Source organism: Pleurodeles waltl, chromosome 4_1 (assembly GCF_031143425.1).
Source record: "Pleurodeles waltl isolate 20211129_DDA chromosome 4_1, aPleWal1.hap1.20221129, whole genome shotgun sequence".
Lineage (NCBI taxonomy): Eukaryota > Metazoa > Chordata > Amphibia > Caudata > Salamandridae > Pleurodeles > Pleurodeles waltl.
Genome location: NC_090442.1, coordinates 753,452,898 through 753,473,989, shown reverse-complemented (window position 1 = coordinate 753,473,989; position 21,092 = coordinate 753,452,898).

Sequence of the window (21,092 nt, the reverse complement as noted above, 5' to 3'; positions counted from 1 at the left end):
TTGCGATTCGCAGATGACCGCAATTAGGTAAATGCTATTTGGATAAATGATAAATCTTGCCCCATATCTTTTCCAATCTTATGGGCAGCACACTTGACTACAGCAATTCCCTTTTGCTCCTGTGTTGCTTTCAATAGATCATATGTGTGGACACTGTTCTTGTTGACCCAGAACATGTAATAAAACCTCTCTGTGACTACAGTTGACCACAATCATGGACCATCCCCCTCCCCATACTGGCTATCTTTAAAAATTGTCACATTTACATTTTCTGACAAGCAACAAGTTCTTTTGAATTCAATCAACTCTGCCACTTTGCTGAAGTTACATTTGGTAGATATGATGCTGAGAATCTCTTAAATGGAATATACTGCATAGCCAGCCTTTGGTTCTCCATATTGGCCTCTTCAACAAGAACCATCAACAAGCAAAGTTATATCAGCCATTTCAAGATGAATCTCTTTGATATCTGGTCTCAGTTTGATACATAGTTCTATAACTTTGATGCAATTAGGCTCAGGTTCACCATCATCACCATTCTCCCTGTCTTGACAACCTTTGTTTTGAAATAGATTGCACATTTTAATCCAGATGTTCTCAACTGCCAAAATTCCCTCTTCGTACCTAGTTAGACAACTGTTTGTCATATGGTGGATCCATATTCTTGTCAATAGATTCTCAACTGAATGTGGGATAGATACAATTAAGGTATGTCCCATTGAAGTCTTTCCACTTTGTTCAATTGCAATGAAAACAGCTGCGATTGATTTTGAACAACCAGGTTGGACTTACAACTCCTGCATTCACCAAAGCTGAAGGGTAGGCCACATGCCTCATTGTTCTCCAAGGTTTTGAGTAAGAATAAGTAGGGCACAGCAGCCTCCCTCATTGGGTCAAATTGTAGTTGGGCCTGCCTAGGCTGGGTGCATTACACAAACCTTCTCTCAACACCAGGAAGGCCTCCAAACACTCTTCATCAAATGGTACTCGATATTTTAGATCACTATGAGTCAACCTTATTAAAGGTTTTGTAATCAAGAAAAAGTTTGAAATCCATAGACCCATTAGCCAACACGTCCCTCTGAGTGATATGAGGATTTACTTTCAGAATTACAAGAAATACGTTCTTTTGAAAGTTTCCTTGTTCCTTTCTCAGTATAATGACCAGGATAGATTACTTCCTTTTTGCAATACTGCATCTTTGCTGGGGAAACCTTATGACCACAATCAGTTAAATGATTCAACAAAGCAATAGTGTCTAGTTTACAGTTTTTGTTTACCTTAGATCAAACAAGAAAGTATTTGATAAATTGCACCAAGACTGAATTACAGGGCAACCTCAACTTTTCCAGATCTGTCGTAAAGATTTCACTAAAAATTGAAGGACTTTCAATATACTCGTATGGAATTCTACTCCAAACGAGAACCTAATTTTGAAATGGAAACATAAAGAGGAACTGACTCTCTTCATGGAGTGAAACAGAGACAAATCTTTATGGATAAGCCAGAGACAGCATGCCATTTTACATCCGATGGACTTTGGAATAACAGTGCTGCTGGTTTCTGTACCACTGGACAACAGGGAATGACTAGTTTGGTGATTCTTTTTCAATCCTGCACTATTCTTCATTTACTACTCTGTTTCTTTATCTCCATCACAGGAGAATTGCAAGGGCTACCACACATTTCTGCTCAATCATTTTTTCAATGGCAGGTTTCATTCCTTCTTCTGCTTCTCTTGAAAGTCTATATTGTTTATTTATGGGGACAACTGCAAATGGTTTCCCTCTATTTTTGAATATTTCAGCACTTTTAATCCCATCTCTTTATCAGAGATATCTTACACTTCTTTTAAGACAGCATGCTGTAAAACCAGAGGTAGGTCATCTTCAATCATAACTGAACTCTTGAATCTTATGTATGATTTATTTTAAACATTGAGTCCTCATCTTGGGCTTCAACTGCAACACCATCCAGAGTGCATTAAATCACACATCTCATCATGCAAAACAAGACTGTCCCAAACAAATTAACAGGGCTTGAATCACACAAAATGAACTTGTTTATTTTCCACTGGACCTTTTTTAACTGGCCATCTGCTGTGACCTGGTTAACAATTTGTAATTTGTTTATTACTAATCCCTTCAACCTGGACTTCTCTTCTTGAGAGGGTTGGGTTTCAGACTCCACCAAACGAACTGTAGAATCTGTAGCTCCTGTATCTATCAAAAAAGAAATGGGGTGGCCATTGACTTCACCATCAATGTATGGGCCACTCTGGACTACCTGAAGGACTGCTCTAACTAGGCAATTCTGCCCCTGACACAGGCATCATAATTTTGGATAGCTTCCTGAAGAAAACTGTCAGATTACTCAAGAACACATTTAAAAAAAATCATTGACCTGTATGTAAAGGGCCAGGAGGAGTGAAACCAGTAAATTAGGCACCTATTTCCTTTTTTGCCTTCCAGAATGAGTGAACTCAGCAATCAATTTCAGTAAGCCACCAGGGGTAAAGGGGGATTTGGATTAGAGAGGAAGACAGCACTGAGACTGTGAATTCTCTGGTCTGTCGCTTTTATGTAACTGAGTTGCTTGTGATACTTCACCCTGTGTAAGCCTGAGGAACTGCCACCCTTGCTTGTGATTAATCTGTGCTACTTCTACAACTGTGTGAAGACTGCAAAGGAAATCAATAAACATTAGCATAACAACTCCTGCACACTCTACTAGTCTTTGTTTACAACCAATATAACTGTATTTGTAAATAACTTGCTACATTTCAAAGTCTTTCTGTACTTTTGCCTAAGCACCTGAAAGTCACTCTAAATCTGCACACTAATGTCTTGCATTCTTTAACTAGGTCTACAATAACAAATGACAATCTCTGAGTTGGCTTTTCGAAGCACGCAGGAGGGGAACATGCCATCCTGCTGATGGAGCAGGACAGGAGCGCGAGTGCAGGGATGCTGAGCAATTGATTTCTTTTTGGCCACAAAAAGAAAAGCCGTGAGCAGTAGTGTAGGACAAGGAAAGACATGCTTCAGGATAATTCAGGAGAATATAGGTGTCCTATGGGACTTAACTGGAAATAGTGAGAATTGCCTCCAGTTATTGTACGTCTTATCTTCATGGCGGTGATCTCTCAATAGTGGAGCCAAGCAACACTGGAGCACAATGGTAGGTGCGTGGTATCCAGGCATATCTCATTCCAGGGGAAATTATGCAGAGGCAGTGCAGCCAACACGCTCCTGGGTCCTGTCACCAATGGTGGCCCAAAGCCATGAAGAACTCCCGAGCAGAGAACTGAGGTGCATTTAGAGCAGGAATAGCCAGCCTGAAAGGTAGCAGCATTGTAATTGGCTCCTGTGTGAGCTGTGGGTGTCAAGGAAGAGCAAGTAGGACAGATAACTGACAATAGCATGATGTTTACTGGATTTCCCTGCCCCACAGTGAGGACTGAGGGGTGCTCCTTACACTCTGTATGGGGGCTCTGAAAAGGTGAGAGTGGAGAGAGGAAGCAGTAGAACAAGTGTGACAAGGAATATTAGATACAACTGAAGATCTGTGAAAATACCAGATATTCACACGGAAAGATGGTGCTATTGACGCAAGGAGACTACGCTGTACTGTTCACCTAAAACAAGAGGGGAAATTCATTGACATTTGCAGCAAACTCCAGGGCACATTTGAGTAATGTAAGATAAGCCGGAAAAACATTGAATATTCAGGGAGAGACCACAAAGGTGAACACATGCAGAAAACAAAATCTGCCTTAAAAGTAAGTCCCTCCCTCAGGTCCTTCTTTAAAGACAGCAAACAAGATGATGACGGGAGGTGAAGTGGCAGAAGCAGAGAGAGTGCAAGGGGTGTATTCCATGGATGAAGTGAATAAGAAACGGGGACTGAATGAATCCAGGTCTGATTCCATAGGACTTATTGCAGAGCAAGTGCTGACTCTGGGGGCTACCACTGCCAAAAGGTTGATATCATGGGTCACTGAAAGGAGAGAAGGTGATAGCGACAATGAAGTGGCAGATCAGCCCCCGACTCAAAATTGGTGTGAGGAGGGGTATGAGGAAGTTTAGGCAAGGCAGACAGACTCCGGGAAGACCAGTATCCATAAAATGAGATGGGGAAAGGGGTTGAGGTCTCAGAATCTAACCAAAAGGAGATTCAGAGTAGTTGTGTTGACTTTGAAAAGAAACTGGATTGCTTAACAGCCTGCCTGAGATATTGGCAAAATATGTTGAAAAATGCTGCAGTGGAGGCTAATACAGTAGAAAGTGAGCATTTGAGGGAAAGGAGTAAAGAGTTTCTGGATAGAATAGAGAGACTGAAGAACAAAGCCAGAAGAAACAACTTGCAGTTTTTTTAATATGCCAGCGGGGGAAGAGGGTGAAGAGCTTAAACTTTTTGTGATGAATTTGGTCAGGGAGTCACTATTACCAGTTGACTCCCAGATAAATCTGATGCAGAAATTCCAGGCAGTCCACGGGGACCCTTTCAGACTTGGTCATAGGAAACCCAGAAAGATCTTTGTGAACTGTTCTACATATACTGTAAAAGAGCAGATTTTAGAGTTCACACGTAAAGCAGGGTCTCTCCAGGTCACGGATGTCACCTGTCAGTTGGTCTTTGAGGTGCAAAGAAGGCCATCTTATAAAATAACTAGGGTAAAAGGCTTATGGTATATGCATTCCAGCTCATACCACCACATGTGATTAATGTCGTATGAGATGGAGGGGAGATTTTGCTGTGGTGGGAGGCACAGAGTGGGGAGCATATGGGAAAAATTTATAAAAATAGGTCCATAACTAGGTTCAAAACATTGGATGGTATAAGGAAATGTTGCTTTTGGGGGTTGCTCGGGTTTAGGTCTGAGTGATTTGTGTGTGTAGAATACATCTGTTGTCAATCTTAACGTGAATGATTTGGGGATAAAAAGGAGCAAGTCTTAGTGAGTCAGTACTTAAGGGATCAGAAGATGAACATTATGCTATTACAGGAAACTTATTTTCAAAGATTAGAATGCTTGGCCCTCTTTAATACACACAATCTGGATCAGATTATATGCACTACACAAACAGGATATACAAGCGGGGTGGCAATATTAGTTAGGAAAAAGTCAGGGATGGAAGTATTGGAATCAAGGGTTGATGTAGGGGGTAGGCGGGTAATAGTGATGTTAAGAGCGGGGATCAAATAAATGTTTCGTGTTGGTTTTTACTGCCCTAATATTGAAGATCCTAGCCCCCTGAGGGAGGTTTTCTCTAATCTCTTGGACTTTAAACAACTGGTCAGAATGGGTGGGGACCTTAACATCCCATTAGAAAACACCCTTGAAAAACCAACAACATATAATCCGGTGTGTCAAACCAAATCTTTCTCATACTTATCCTTCTCAAGAGAAAAGCTGAGGCTTCACATTATCTGGAGGCTAAGGGCTGGAAAGAGGAGAGTCTGTTCCCACCACTGTCAAAAATATGGACATTACTCACATACAAATTATTTTCTTGTTGATAAAAGAGAAGTTCAAAATGAAAGATGTGTAGAACACCTCTCTATACATATTTTGGATCATAAAACAGTCTATCTGGAGTTAGACATCAACTTCTGGAATGGAGACTCAAGATGGACCCCAGATAGGAAAGTGCTAAATGAAGAGGGGATCTTTGAGGATTGAGGAATAGTGCTGTAATTTTTTCGATTGGAATCTAGGTTCAGCTGAATTGCATATTTTCTGGGACACCTTTAAAGCCTTTGTTAGAAATGGGGTCTTTGGTTGACAGTCAGGTTACTCCCTGTTCAAGCAAGGACCCTCACTCTAGTCAGGGTAAAAGAGAATCACCCTCAGCTAACCCCTGCTTGCCCCCTTTGTACTTGGGCAGAGCAGTAGGCTTAACTTCAGAGTGCTAGGTGTAAAGTATTTGTACCAACACACACAGGGCCTCATTCTGAGGCTGGCGGGCACCGCCAAATGGCCGCTCCGCGGTCGAAAGACCGCGGAGGCCATTCTGGTTTTCCCGCTGGGCTGGCGGGCGACCGCCAGAAGGCCGCCCGCCAGCCCAGCGGGAAACCCCTTCCCACGAGGAAGCCGGCTCCGAATGGAGCCGGCGGAGTGGGAAGGTGCGACGGGTGCACTTGCACCCGTCGCGAATTTCAGTGTCTGCACAGCAGACACTGAAATTCTTTGTGGGGCCCTCTTACGGGGGCCCCTGCAGTGCCCATGCCATTGGCCGCCGGGGTCGGAATTACCCCCACAGTAACTTAATGAAAACACTACAAAATGACACAACACAGGTTTAGAAAAATAAAGAATATTTATCTAAACAAAACAAGACCAAAACGACAAAAATCCACAATACACAAGTCAAGTTATCAATTGAAAAGCCAAAAAAGTCTTTATGTAGTTTAAAACACACACTAACACTGTTAGCCTGAAAATATACCTTGGGTGCATCAAAAATAACCCAGCACGGGCGAGTGTGAGTCAAAAAGGGCTTGCGTCGATTTCAGTCACTCATGAGACCTTGCGTTGTTTCTCTTTTTGTCGGGTCAGGGTGCGTCGCTTCTTCTCTCCGCAGGAGAGCGATGGGTCGAGCCGGTCAACACTCTCGGGTCCGGGCAGGCTCTGCATTGTTTTTACACGTCGAGCGGTATTTGCATCGTAAATCCAGCCGCACAGTGATCCAAAAACCATGGAGCGCGGGTTGCGATCTCCCAGCCTCCATCAGCGATGCTGCGCGTCATTTCTCCAGCTCCGTGCGTTGATTCTTTAGTCGTGTTTCCAGCGAGCATCGATTTTCAGCCGCGGAACTGGCGGCGCATTGTTTCTTCAGCCACAGATCGGAGTCACATAGATCTTTTCACCTCACGGCGCTCTGTGTGTGGATTTCTTCCTCTTAGGCTGCCAGCTTCTCCTTTCAGGGTCCCAGAAACTGGAAGGGCACCACAGGGCAGAGTAGGAGTCTCTCCAGAGACTCCAGGTGCTGGCAGAGAGAAGTCTTTGCTGTCCCTAAGACTTCAAACAACAGGAGGCAAGTTCCAAATGAAGCCCTTGGAGATCTTCACAAGATGGAAGAAACACAAAGTCCAGTCTTTGCCTTCTTACTCTGGCAGAAGCAGCAACTGCAGGATAGCTCCACAAAGCACAGTCACAGGCAGGGCAGCGCTTCTTCCTCAGCTCTTCTCCAGGCAGAGGTTCCTCTTGGTTTCCAGAAGTGTTCTCAAGTCTATGGTTTTGGGTGCCCTTCTTATACCCAATTTCTCCTTTGAAGTTGGCCTACTTCAAAGTAGAATCTCTTTTGAATGTGAAATCCTGCCTTGCCCAGGCCAGGCCCCAGACACTCACCAGGGGGTTGGAGACAGCATTGTGTGAGGGCAGGCACAGGCCCTTTCAGATGTGAGTGACCACTCCTCCCACCCTCCTAGCACAGATGGCTCATCAGGATATGTAGACTACACCCCAGCTCCCTTTGTGTCACTGTCTAGTGTGAGGTGCAACCAGCTCAACTGTCAAACTGACCCAGACATGGAATCCACAAACAGGCAGAGTCACAGAAATAGTACAAGCAAGAAAATGCTCACTTTCTAAAAGTGGCATTTTCAAACACATAGGTGGTCATAACAACCCTGGCGGTCGGTGTTAAAGTGGCGGTAAAACCGCAAACAGGCCGGCGGAAAAAAAATGGAATTACGACCGTGGCGGAAACCGGCAACATAGACAGACACTTTAACACTCCGACCGCCACGGCGGTACAAACAAACACCGCGGCGGTAACCGCCAACAGACAGGCGGAAGACAATGTACCGTCCACATTATTACAAGCCACCAATCTGCCACCTTTTCTGGGGCGGATACACCGCAAACAAAAACACAGTGTAAACAGGACTTGGAAGGGAAAACGCTCACCTCTACACATCCCACGAGGAACCAGGACGCCATGGAACCGGAACTTCAGATACTTCCAGCCCTTATCTTCCTGCTCCTCTACCAGGAGCACGAACGCCGGCGGAGAAGACCACGGTGAGTTCTGCACCTCCGACACATGGGAGGGAGGAGGGGGGAGGGAAAAAACAGTGACACACACGCAACACGCAACACTCCCACCCCACCCTCACCCACGACAACACACACACTAGTACATCATGATACATCACAGTTACACCCCCAACCCCCTCGGAAAGAATTCAAGGACAAAAGGAAATGAGTCGAATGATTGTAATATGTACGAAGACAGTAATCAAAAATATATACATATATTAAGATATTCACACTATAAACAAATATATACACCAAGAATACAAGTCCAAGGTATTCCACTATCATAGTCCGTGGACCACTGGGCCCAAAAGGCATGGGTGAGGCCCACACTCAATACCCGAACAAGATGGAGAGAACACTGCAGGGGCATCAGATAGAAATAAAACAAGCACCTCAGGGGGAACTGAAGGGGGGGCACCTCAGCCAGATGAGTGCACAACGCCAGATCCACGAGGGGGCTCCATGCCCACTGTTCAATCCTGGGGAGTGCAAAGCCACAGTCATCAAGTCTCTACAGTGGGTGGGTTGCCCACTGCTTTATCCTGGGTAGAGCAAAGCCACAGTCTCTCAAGTCTCTCCAGTGGGTGGTTTGCCCACTGCTTTATCTGGGGAGGGGAGTGCAAAGCCACAGTCTCTCAAGTCTCTACAGTGGGTGGTTTGCCCACTCCTTTATCCTGGGGAGTGCAAAGCCACAGTCTCTCAAGTCTCTCAAGTGGGTGGTTAGCCCAATGCTTTATCCTGGGGAATGCAAAGCCACAGTCTCTCAAGTCTCTCAAGTGGGTGGTTAGCCCACTGCTTTATCCTGGGGAGTGCAAAGCCACAGTCTCTCAAGTCTCTCCAGTGGGTGGTTTGCCCACTGCTTTATCCTGGGGAGTGCAAAGCCACAGTCTCTCAAGTGGATAACAGTCTCCACTGGTTCTGGAGGGGGCTTTTTGCCCAGAGTGCTTCATCCTGCCAAGGACTGAGGTAGTGGATGTATCTCTCCACTGATTCTGGAGGGGGCTTTCTGTCCAGAGTGCTTCATCCTGCCAAGGACTGAGGTAGTGGATGTGTCTCTCCACTGGTTCTGGAGGGGGCTTTGTGCCCAGAGTTCTTCATCCAGCCAAAGACTGAGGTAGTGGATGTATCTCTCCACTGGTTCTGGAGGGGGCATGGTGCCCAGAGTGCGTCATCCTGCCCGTGGCGGCCTCAGTAGCTTCGGAAGCTATGGCGCTCATTGGCCTGCGGTGCTGCTGGCGGCGGTGTCCTGGGCAGCTGGAATGGTGGCGGCGGTGTCCTGGGCAGCGGGGATGGTAGCGGCTGTGTCCTGGGCAGCGGTGCTGCTGGCTGCGGTGTCCTGGGCAGCGGGGATGGTGGCGGCAGTGTCCTGGGCAGCAGTGCTGCTGGCGGTGGTGTCCTGGGCAGCGGTGCTGCTGGCAGTCTTGTCCGCCGTGCAGATCTTCCCAGACTTGCTGATTTTACTGTGCCCCTTCCCCACCTTGGATGGTGGCGCAGCTGTCTCCACACCGCCAACTCTACCCCTGGTAGTGGCATTGGTGGCGGATTTCTTTCCCCTCTCCTGCCGGGCACTGGACAACTTTTTATGCTTTACAGGTGGGGGACTGTTCGTGCTCTGGCTCCTTGCCACACTGGCTGCCCTGCTGCCTGGCGCACTCCAGAAGCCGGTTACTACTGGCACCACTGGTCCCGCAGATGTTGTGGCTTCGGTGCTGGGTTGGGACCTGGAGAGTCGGGCCCTAGGAGACTGAAGTGGTGGGGGAGGTGAGGGAAAGAGGTCAAGATTGGACAGGAAAAGTTTCTTAGGAACACTGGGACGGGTAGATGGAGGGGGTTTGGGAGTGGAGGAAGAGGTAGTGGTTGTAGGAGGTGTACGTTTGGTGACTTTGGGTGAAGGTGCATGGGCTGGAGGCTGTCATGAGGTGGATGGCTGTTGGGTGGGTGTGTGGCTGCATTTGTGTACTTTGGGAGGTGGCCTCACAGACACACTGGGAGAGGACACAGGGGACGTGTGAATGGTAGTGGGGGTGGTGAGTGCACGTGAGCGGGGTGTGGTGGTGGGTGTGCTGGTGATGGACGTAGTGGTTGAGGATGTAGTGCATGCAGGTGTGAATGGAGACAAGACAGGGAGGGAGGTGGGAGACGAGGAGGAGGGGGACACAGTGGAGGCAGTGGATGTTGGTGTGTCTGCATGTGTGTGATGCTTGCGTGAGTGCCTGTGGGATGTGTGGTGCTTATGTTCGCCTGAGCTTCCCTTGTGTGTTGAGGTGTGTGCATGCTGGTCTGTAGGTGTGCTTGGGATAGGCTGAGGTACAGGGGTTTGGGTCTGGGTGGAGGAAGTTGGAGGGGGGAGGCTAGAGACAGAGACAATGGCTGCCATCAGTGCTGAGGCCAGAGTCTGAAAAGCTTGCTGATGGGCTGCCTGACCAGAGTGAATGCCCTCCAGGTATGCATTGGGTTGTAGCAACTGCCTCTCTACACCCTGGATGGCATTCAAAATGGTAGACTGCCCAACAGTGAGGGACCTGAGGAGGTCAATGGCCTCCTCACTGAGGGCAGCAGGGGTGACAGGGGCAGGGGCTGAGGTGCCCTGGGGCGAAGGTGATGCCCACCCTGCTGGGTGAGCGGGCACAGGGCAAACGCTGAGGGGCTGCTGGGAGGGCAGTGCTGGTAGGGGAGGTGGCGGCTGTACCTGTAGATGCAGGGGGCACAGAGGGGCCCACCACGCAAGGGAGCTCCCATCAGAGGAGGAGTCCGTATCGCTGGTGTCAGCTCTTGTCCCCGCCGCGGAGCACCCCTCGCCCTCCGTCCCACTGGAAAATTCAGACTTCGTTGTGTCGCCCTCTAGGGCCATGTGGGATGCAGTTCCCTCCTGCTCCGGTGCCCCTGCTCCTCCGCCTGATGATGCTAATGCACACAAGAACAGGGAGACCATAAAAAGGGTGGGGGAGACAGAAGAAAGACATGTTGAGTGCATGCAAAACCCCTACCGTTGGCAGACACTACAGACACAGAAGCCCCCTGCACTACGCCGCGCACTTGGTGTTCCCTATTCAATCACAGGGACATGGGTTACAAGGCTATGCCTGATTGCTGGACACATGGATGTCACAGGAGCCTGACTAGCTGTAGTTGGCACTGTACACAGGTGGGGTGCCACAGGGCCTGCCTTAAGAAGGGTCCTTGCCTACTAAACTCGCCCTGGCCTAGGGGAACCCACAGCCCACCTCCCCCACCCAGACACCTACAAAGCACGCTGAATTAGCAGAATGAGAGTGTATTCACCCCCTTGTGTATGCTGTGATGCCCTCAAGCGCCCATCCAAGTCCGGATACGCCACCGCCAGGATCCTGAACATCAGGGGGGTCATGGTGCGACGGGCACCCCTCCCACGTTGGGAGGCCATCCCCAGCTGGGCCTCCGCCGTCTTCTTGCTCCATCGGCGAATGTCCTCCCATCTTTTCCGGCAGTGGGTGTTCCGTCTGTGGTAGACCCCCAGGGTCCGGACTTCCTTGGCGATGGCACGCCAAATGTCCTTCTTCTGGTGGGCGCTGACCTACAGGAATAGTACAGGGGAAAAAGATACGTTATTACCGTCTGCACTGTCACAGTCATTGGCCTGCATCCCTGCCCTTGCCATGACGCGCATGCACTCACCGTCGTTTCATGCACGCCTCATTCTCACCCCCCCTATCTTTCATCCACACCACTCCACACAGGCATTGCCCATACAGCATGCTCACAGTGTACTTACCTGTTTGTCTGGAGGACCGTAGAGTAGCGTGTACTGGAGGAGGACCCCATCCACGAGTTTCTCCAACTCCTCCGTGCTGAAGGCAGGGGCCCTTTCCCCAGACACACGAGCCGTTGTCTCTTCCAGACTGAGGTCACAGCAGCATTTGCAGTGTAGGTCCTCTCCTGTCGAAGATCAGGTACCAACTGATTGAACTGAGAGAAAATGGCGGTCACGTCCGCGGCGGTGCGTACCGTCACCACCGGCATACATCGTCATTGGCTCTTGGGACCCATGGGGTCCAATGTTAACCAATGCAGGATTGCACCACGGTCTTCGACCGCCTTCCGCGACGGTGTACAACGCCAGCGCAGTTACCTCATATCCCCTTGTCTCACCTTACAGGTCAGGCAGCCGCCATTTCAGGGGGCCACATGGCATTAATTTTAAATGCGTCACACATATCTAGGCCTTGCCTAAACACTCATACAGGCATATGTCGATTTGCTAATATTTCTGAGTATGCTGTGTTAACGTACCTCAGAGTTGGTTGACTGTCTGCTCGCTGTTCTCCTCCATAGGCACGTCCGCTGGGGCATGTGAGGAGGTGGTGGCATCCTCCGGTATACAGACCACTGGTGGACCTGTCGACAATGGAGGAGCAACATGTAATCATCACCTACAGATCGTGTCACAATCCAGGAACTGTGTGCCCAGTTGAAGCCAGACCTGATGTCAGCTATCCGCCATCTTCACTGTCCAAGGGCTCCACAGCTGCCACAAGACCTCCCTCTGGACCATCCTCCTGCAGAAAAGGCACCTGTCGTCGCAAAGCCAGGTTGTGCAGCATACAGCAGGCCACAATGATCTGGCACACCTTCTTTGGTGAGTAGTAGAGAGAAACACCTGTCATATGGAGGCACCGGAACCTGGCCTTCAGGAGGCCGAAGGTCCTTTCGATCACTCTCCTAGTTCACCCATGTACCTCATTGTAGCGTTCCTCTGCCCTTGTCCTGGGATTTCTCACTGGGGTCAGTAGCCATGACAGGTTGGGGTAACCAGAGTCACCTGCAAATGTCGAGGGACAACTGTTAGACACACACTAACCCATAGGGACAACCCCAGACCCAGACAACTATTCACAGGGTATGGGGTCCTTGTCCTCACCTATTAGCCACACACGGTGCCTCTGGAGTTGCCCCATCACATAAGGGATGCTGCTATTCCTCAGAATGTAAGCGACATGCACTGAGCCAGGAAACTTGACATTCACATGGGAGATGTACTGGTCAGCCAAACACACCATCTGCACATTCATTGAATGGTGGCTCTTCCGGTTTCTATACACCTGTTCACTCCTGCGGGGGTTACCAAGGCCACATGTGTCCCATCAATGCCACCTATGATGTTGGGGATATATCCCGGGGCATAGAAGTCACCTTTCACTGTAGGCAAATCCTCCACCTGAGGGAAAACGATGTAGCTGCGCATGCATTTAAGCAGGGCAGACAACACTCTGGACAACACATTTGAGAACATAGGCTGGGACATCCCTGATGCAATGGCAACTGTTGTTTGAAAAGACCCACTTGCCAGGAAATGGAGTACTGACAGGACCTGCACTAGAGGGGGGATTCCTGTGGGATGGCGGATTGCTGACATCAGGTCTGGCTCCAACTGGGCACACAGTTCATGGATTGTTTCACAATAAAGTCTGTAGGTGACTATTACGTGTCTCTCTTCCATTGTCGACAGGTCCACCCGCGGTCTGTACACGGGAGGATGCCACCATCTCACCACCTGCCCCAGCGGACGTGCCCTATGGAGGAGAACAGCGAGTAGAGAGTCAGCCAACACTGAAGTATTACTAAATGTCATTTGCAAACATTTGTAAATCCGCAATGTGCCTGTTACAGTGTGCATGCAAGGCCTAGATAGGTGTGACGCAGATAATATTAATGCCATGTGGCCCCCTGAAATGGCGGCTGCCTGACCTGTAAGGTGGGACAAGGGGATATGAGGTAACTGCACTGGCGTTCAACACCGTCGCGGTAGGCGGTCGAAGACCGCAGCGCAATCCTGCATTAGTTAACATTGGACCCTATGGGTCCCAGGTGCCAATGGCGATGTACGTGGGCGGGGAGGGTACCCACCGCCGCGGACCTGACCGCCATTTTCTGTCAGTTTACTCACTTGATACCAGACCTTCGACAGGAGAGGACCTACACTGCAAGTGCTGCTGTGACCTCAGTCTGGAAGCGACGATGGCTCATGTGTCTGGGAAAAGGGCCCCTGCCTTCACTTCAGAGGAGTTGGAGAAGTTAGTGGATGGGGTCCTTCCCCAGTACACACTACTCTAAGGTCCTTCAGACAAACAGGTGAGTACACTGTGAGCATGCTGCATGGGCAATGCCTGTTTGGAGTGGTATGGATGGAATATACATGGGGGGGGACTGAGGCCTGCATGTGCGGATGGTGAGTGTATGTGCGTCAGGGCAAGGGTGGGAACGTGGGCCATTGACTGTGACGGTCTGGACGGTTAAAGTTTTTCTCTTTCCCCTGTACTATTCCTCTAGGACAGCGCCCACGAGAAGAAGGATATTTGGCGTGCCATCGCCAAGGACGTCCGGACCCTGGGGGTCTACCACAGACGGAGCACCCACTGCCGGTAAAGATAGGAGGACATTCGCAGCTGGAGCAAGAAAACGGCAGAGGCCCAGCTGGGGATGGCCTCCCAACGTGGGAGGGGTGCCCGTCGCACCATGACCCCCCTGATGTTCCGGATCCTGGCGGTGGCGTATCCGGAGTTGGATGGGTGCTTGAGGGCATCACAGCAGCCACAAGGGAGTGAGTACCGTCACATCCATCTGACTCTGCGTGCATTACGAGGTGACTGGGTGGGGGAGGTGGGCAGTGGGTTACCCTAGGCCAGGGCGAGCTTTGTAGGCAAGGAACCTTTGTGAGGCAAGCTATGTGGCACCCCAACCCCACAAGTGGTAAGAGCCATCTACACCTAGTCAGGCTCCTGTGACTTCCATGGGTGCAGCAATCGGGCATAGGCCTTGTACCCCTTGGGCATGTGATTAATCTAGGAACTCTAAGTTCATGGCATAGTACAGAGGGCTGCTGTGTCTGTAGTGTCCGCCAACGGTAGTGGTATTGCATGCACTGAACATGTCTTTCTTCTGTCTTTCCCCCACCCTTTTGTGGTCTCCCTGTTCTTGTGTGCAATAGCATCATCAGGCGGAGGAGCAGTGGCACCTGAGCAGGAGGGTGCTGCATCCCACTTGGCCCTGAAGGGGGCGAGACAACGGCGTCTGAAGCCACCAGTGGGATGGCGGGCAAGGGGAGCTCCACGGCGGGGACAGGAGGTGACAGCAGCGACAGCGACTCCTCCTCTGATGGGAGCTCCCTTGTGGTGGCGGGCCCCTCTGTTCCCCAGCATCAACAGGTACAGCCGCCAACCCCCCTACCAGCACCTCTCTCCCAGGCCCCTCAGCGTGTGTCCCGTGGTCGCTCACCCAAGAGGGTGGGCATCTCCTTCACCCCAGGCACCTCAGGCCCTGCCCCAGTCAGCCCTGCTGCCCTCAGTGAGAAGGCTAATGACCTCCTGAGATCCCTCACTGTTGGGCAATCTACCATTGTGAATGCCATCCAGGGTGTCAAGAGGCATTTGCAACAAACAAATGCATATCTGGAGGGCATTCATTCTGGCCAGGCAGCCCAACAGAGAGCATTTCAGGCTCTGGCCTCAGCACTGATGGCAGCCATTGTCCCTGTGTCCAGCCTCCCCCCTCCAACTTCCTCCACCCAGACCCAATCCCCTGTACCTCAGCCTATCCCAAGCACACCATCAGACCAGCATGCACACACCTCATCACACAAGGGTGGCTCTGGCAAACATAAGCACCACACATCCAACAGGCACTCACACAAGCATCATTCCCATGAAGACATACCAACATCCACTGCCTCCACTGTGTCCCCCTCCTCCACGTCGTCCTTCTCCCTCCCTGTCTCATCTCCACTCACACCTGCATGCACTACATCTTCAGCCACTACCTCCATCACCAGCACGCCCATCACCACACACTGCTCATGTGCACTCACCACCCCCACTACCTTTCACACATCCCCTGTGTCCTCTACCAGTGTGTCTGTAAGCCCTCCTCCCAAAGTACACAAACGCAGGCACACACCCACCCAACAGCCATCCACCTCACAACAGCCTCCAGCCCAGGCACCTTCACCCCAATTCAGCAAACGTACACCTCCTACAACCACTACGTCTTCCTCCACTCCCAAACCCACCCCATCTACCCGTCCCAGTGTGTGTAAAAACAAATTCCAGGCTAACATCGACCTCTTCCCTACACCTCCCCCCCCCCGTCCATCCCCTAGGGCCAGGCTTTCCAGGTCCCAACCCAGCACCTCAGCCACCACATCACCGGACACAGTGGTCCCAGCAACAGTGGGCTTTTGGAGTGCGCCAAGCATCAGGGCAGCCAGTGTGCCACGGAGCAAGGGCAAGGACATTCCGCCACCTGCGAATGTGAAAAAGTTGCCCACAACCCAGAGGGAGAAGACGAAAACACCTGCCTCCAAGGGCTCAGGGAAAACAAAAGGGGATACTGGCAAGACAGCTGTGCCACCATCCAAGGTGGGGAAGGGATAGAAAATCAAGGGCAGGTCAGGAGAGGGCATGGTGGCACCGACTATGGGACCAGTGTCACACCTTTTTTTCCCGTCGACGCCAACCGGTACGGCGGAGAAGACCGCCACCTATACCGCCACATGCACCACCACATGCACCGCCACCAGCACTGTAGTCACTGAGCCCGCCACCAGCACCGCAGTCACTGAGCCCGCCACCAGCACCGCCGCCACAGAGCCTGCCACCAGCACCGCCACCACAGAGCCCGCCACGAGCACCGCCGCCACAGAGTCTGCCACGAGCACCGCCACCACAGAGTCCGCCGCCAGCACCGATGCCACAGAGGCCACCTCAAGCACCGCTGCCACAGAGGCCGCCGCCTGCACCGCCGCTACTGACACCGCCGCAAGCACTGCCAGCGGCCCGCGACATCCTGAGCCAGTGGCACCACCGCAGACATGGCTGCCATCCCCAGTGGTCAGTCGACCGAGCCTGGTGGTCAGTTCCAGGAGCCTGGGCAGCTTCCATGATGCAACACCTTCAGTGGAGAAAGGTGTCCACTACCTCTGTCCTTGGCAGGATGAAGCACTCTGGGCACAAAGCCCCCTCCAGAACCAGTGGAGAAAGGCATCCACTACCTCTGTCCTTGGCAGGATGAAACACTCTGGGCACAAAGCCCCCTCCAGAACCAGTGGAGTATCACATCCACTACCTCAGTCCTTGGCAGGATGAAGCACTCTGGGCACAAAGCCCCCTCCAGAACCAGTGGAGAAAGGCATCCACTACCTCTGTCCTTGGCAGGATGAAGCACTCTGGGCACAAAGACCCCTCCAGAACCAGTGGAGTATCACATCCACTACCTCTGTCCTTGGCAGGATGAATCACTCTGGGCACAAATCCCCCTCCAGAACCAGTGGAGTATCACATCCACTACCTCAGTCCTTGGCAGTATGAAGCACTCTGGGCACAAAGCCCCCTCCAGAACCAGTGGAGAAAGGCATCCACTACATCTGTCCTTGGCAGGATGAAGCACTCTGGGCACAAAGCCCCCTCCAGAACCAGTGGAGAAAGGCATCCAGCTGAGTGACTGTGGCTTTGCACTCCCCAGGATAAAGCAGTGGGCAACCCACCCACTTGAGAGACTTGAGAGACTGTGGCTTTGCACTCCCCAGGATAAAGCAGTGGGCAACCCACCCACTGGAGAGACTTGAGAGACAGTGGCTTTGCACTCCCCAGGATAAAGCAGTAGGCAACCCACCCACTGGAGAGACTTGAGAGACTGTGGCTTTGCACTCCCCAGGATAAAACAGTGGGCATGGAGCCCCCTCGTGGAGCAGTGGCATTGTGCACTCATCCGTCTGAGGTGCCCCCCCTTCCCCCTGAGGTGCCTGTTTCATTTCGATCTGATGCCCCTGCAGTGTTCTCTCCGTTTGAAGTCTGGTATCGAGTGTGGGCCTTGCCCATGCATTTTGGGCCCAGTGGTCCACGGACAATTATTTGTGCACTATCCGGACTTGTGTAGTTGGTGTACATAATTGTATATACTGTATTTCGAGTTTTGACTACTGTTTTTTTCATGATTACAATCATTCAACTCATTTCCTTTTGTCCTTGCGTTCTTGAAAGGGGGGTGGAGGGGTGTAAATGTAATGTTGCAGCATGTATTTGTTTGTATGTTGTTGTGGGTGAGGGTGGGGCTGGGGGTGTTGCGTGTTGCATGTGTGTGTCACTCTCTTTTCCCTCCAGCTTCCCCTGTGTTGTAGGTGCAGTACTCACCGTGGTCGTCACCGCCGTCTTTATTGCTCCTGATAGAGGAACAGGAATACCATCGCAGGGAGTATCTGGAGTTCTGGCTCCATCGCGTCCTGGTTCCTCGTGGGGTGTGGAGAGGTGAGTGTTTTCCGTTCCAAGTCCTGTTTCTGCCGTATTTTTGTTTGCGTTGGTTCCGCCCCGGAAAAGGTGGCGGATTGGCCTCTCATAATAGTGTGGGCAGTACATTGTCTTTCCCCTGTCTGTTGGCGGTGACCGCCGCGCTGTTTGTTTGTACCGCCGTGGCGGTCGGAGTGTTAAAGTGGCTGTCTATGTTGGCGGTTTCCGCCACGGTTGTGATTCCATTTTTTTTCCTCCTGCCTGTTGGCGGTATTACTGTCGCTTTAACACAGACCACCAGGGTTGTAATGAGGGCGTATATGTCTTACCTTAACCATACACTGCACCCTAACCTTGGGGCTACCTAGGGCCTACCTTAAGGGTGTCTTACATGTAAGAAAAGTGAAGGTTTAGGCCTGGCAAGTGGGTACTGTTACCAAGTCGAATTTACAGTTAGAAACTGCACACACAGACACTGCAGTGGCAGGTCTGAGACATGATTACAGAGCTACTTATGTGGGTGGCACTAGTAGCATTTGATTTACAAGCCCTGGTCACCTCTAGTGCACTGTACTAGGGACTTACTAATACATCAAATATGCCAATCATGGATAAGCCAATTATATACACATTTTGAGAAGGAGCACTTGCACTTTAGCACTGGTTAGCAGTGGTAAAGTGCCCAGAGTAACACAAACAGCAAAATCAGAGTCCAACACACATCAACAACCTGGGGAACAGAGGCAAAAAGTTAAGGGAGACCACACCAAGGATGAATGGTCTAACACGTGTCCCCGCCAGCTGAATGTGGGGAGCAACTACCCAACCTCACTGGAGTTCTTATCACTAAGGCAGAAGAACCTAGAAAGACCATCAGCATTGGCGTGCTGTTTACCAGGACAGTGTTCCACCGTAAAGTCCATCCCCTGTAGGGAAATGGACCACCTCAACAGTTTTGGATTCTCACCCCTCATCTACATTAACCATCTGAGGTTCTGAACTCGGAAGTGAGTCCCAAACAAGTAGGGTCTTAGCTTCTTCAGTGCCCAGACCACAGCAAATGCTGCACGTTCTATGGCACTCCACCTATGTTCCCTGGGTAGTAACCTCCTGATAATGAAGGCTACAGGTTGATCTAGGCCCTCTTCATTAAGCTGTGAGAGCACTGCTCCAATACCATGCTCTTAGGTGTCTGTTTGCACAACAAACTCCTTGAAGTAGTCAAGTGCCTTCAGCACAGGTGCCGTGCACATGGCAGCCTTCAGGGCATCAAAAGCGTTCTGGCAAGCCTCTGTCCAGATCAGTTTCCTTGGTTGCTTCTTCAAAGTCAGCTCAGTTAAGGGGGTAACAATGGTACCATTTCGCTTAACAAACCTCCTGTGGTATCATGTGAGACCTAAAAAGGTTCTCACTTCAGTCTGGGTCTTTGGAGGCTCCCAAGCCAGAATTGTATCACTCTTAGACTGTAGGGGTGACACCTGGCCACTCCCCACCTGGTGTCCTAAGTACACCACAGAACCCTGCCCTATTTGGCACCTGTTTGCCTTAATAGTGAAGCTTGCCTTTTGCAGTGCCTCTAACATTCTCCAGAGATGTTGCAGGTGTTCCTTCCATGTGGAACTAAACACAGCAATGTCATCCAGGTAGGCAGCACTGAACTCATCCAGCCCAGCCAACACCTGGTTGACCAACCTCTGAAAGGTGGCAGGGGCATTCTTCATCCCAAGTGACATGACTTTAAATTGAAAGTGTCCATCTGGGGTAGAGAATGCTGACCTCTCCTTGCCCCCCTCAGTTGAGGAAATCTGCCAGTACCCAGTTGTTAAATCAAATGTACTAAGGTACTTGACAGTTCCCAATCGGTCAATGAGCTCATCAGCTCAGGGGATGGGGTGTGCCTCAGTCTTGCTGACCACATTGAGTCCCCGGTAGTCCACACAGAACCTGAGTTCTGGAGTGGAACCAGGTGCAGCAGCCTTTGGGACCAATACCACTGGGCTGGCCCAAGGATTGCTGGAGTGCTCAATAACCCCTAGGGCAAGCATTTTGGATACCTCATCCTTAACCCTGAACCTGTCAGCCACCCTGTAAACCTTCTGTTAAATAGGTGAACTGTCCCCAGTGTCCACATCATGTGTGCAAAAGTGTGTGACTCCTGGGATCAGGGAAAACAGTGAGGAAAACTGTCCCAACACATGGTGACAGCCACCTTGCTGCTCCTCAGTCAGGGAAGGGGAGAGGATCACTCCCTCCACTGCCCCATCTTTTTCTCCTGCAGACAGGAGGTCAGGAAGAGGCTGAGGGCCAGATGTAGCAAGCAGTTTTGCCCATTCTGTGTCTATGGGAAAATGTGTTCGTACATATGGCCCGTACTCTCCTCCTCTACCCCATCATCTGTCGCAAGGAGCATGGACAGTTCAGTCCGCTCAAAGTGAGGTTTGAGGCAGTTGGCATGCAGGACCCTTAAAGGGTTCTTTGAAGACCGCAAGTCCACCAGGTAGGTGACTTCACTCTTGCGCTCCACCACCACATATGGCCCAGTCCACTTATCGTGGAGCTACCTAGGCTCCACTGGTGCCATCACCCACAATTTTTGTCCAGGTTGAAACGCGACCAGAGTGGCATTCTGGTCATACCAGCGTTTCATGTCCTCCTGGCTTGCTTCTAGGTTCTTCTGAGTGAGACTCCTGAAGCGGGCAGTCTGGTTTCTCAGAGCCAGCATGTAACTGAATACATCCAGGGGGGGGGTTTACTAGGAGCTTTTTCCAAAGCCTCCTTCACCAGACTGGAAA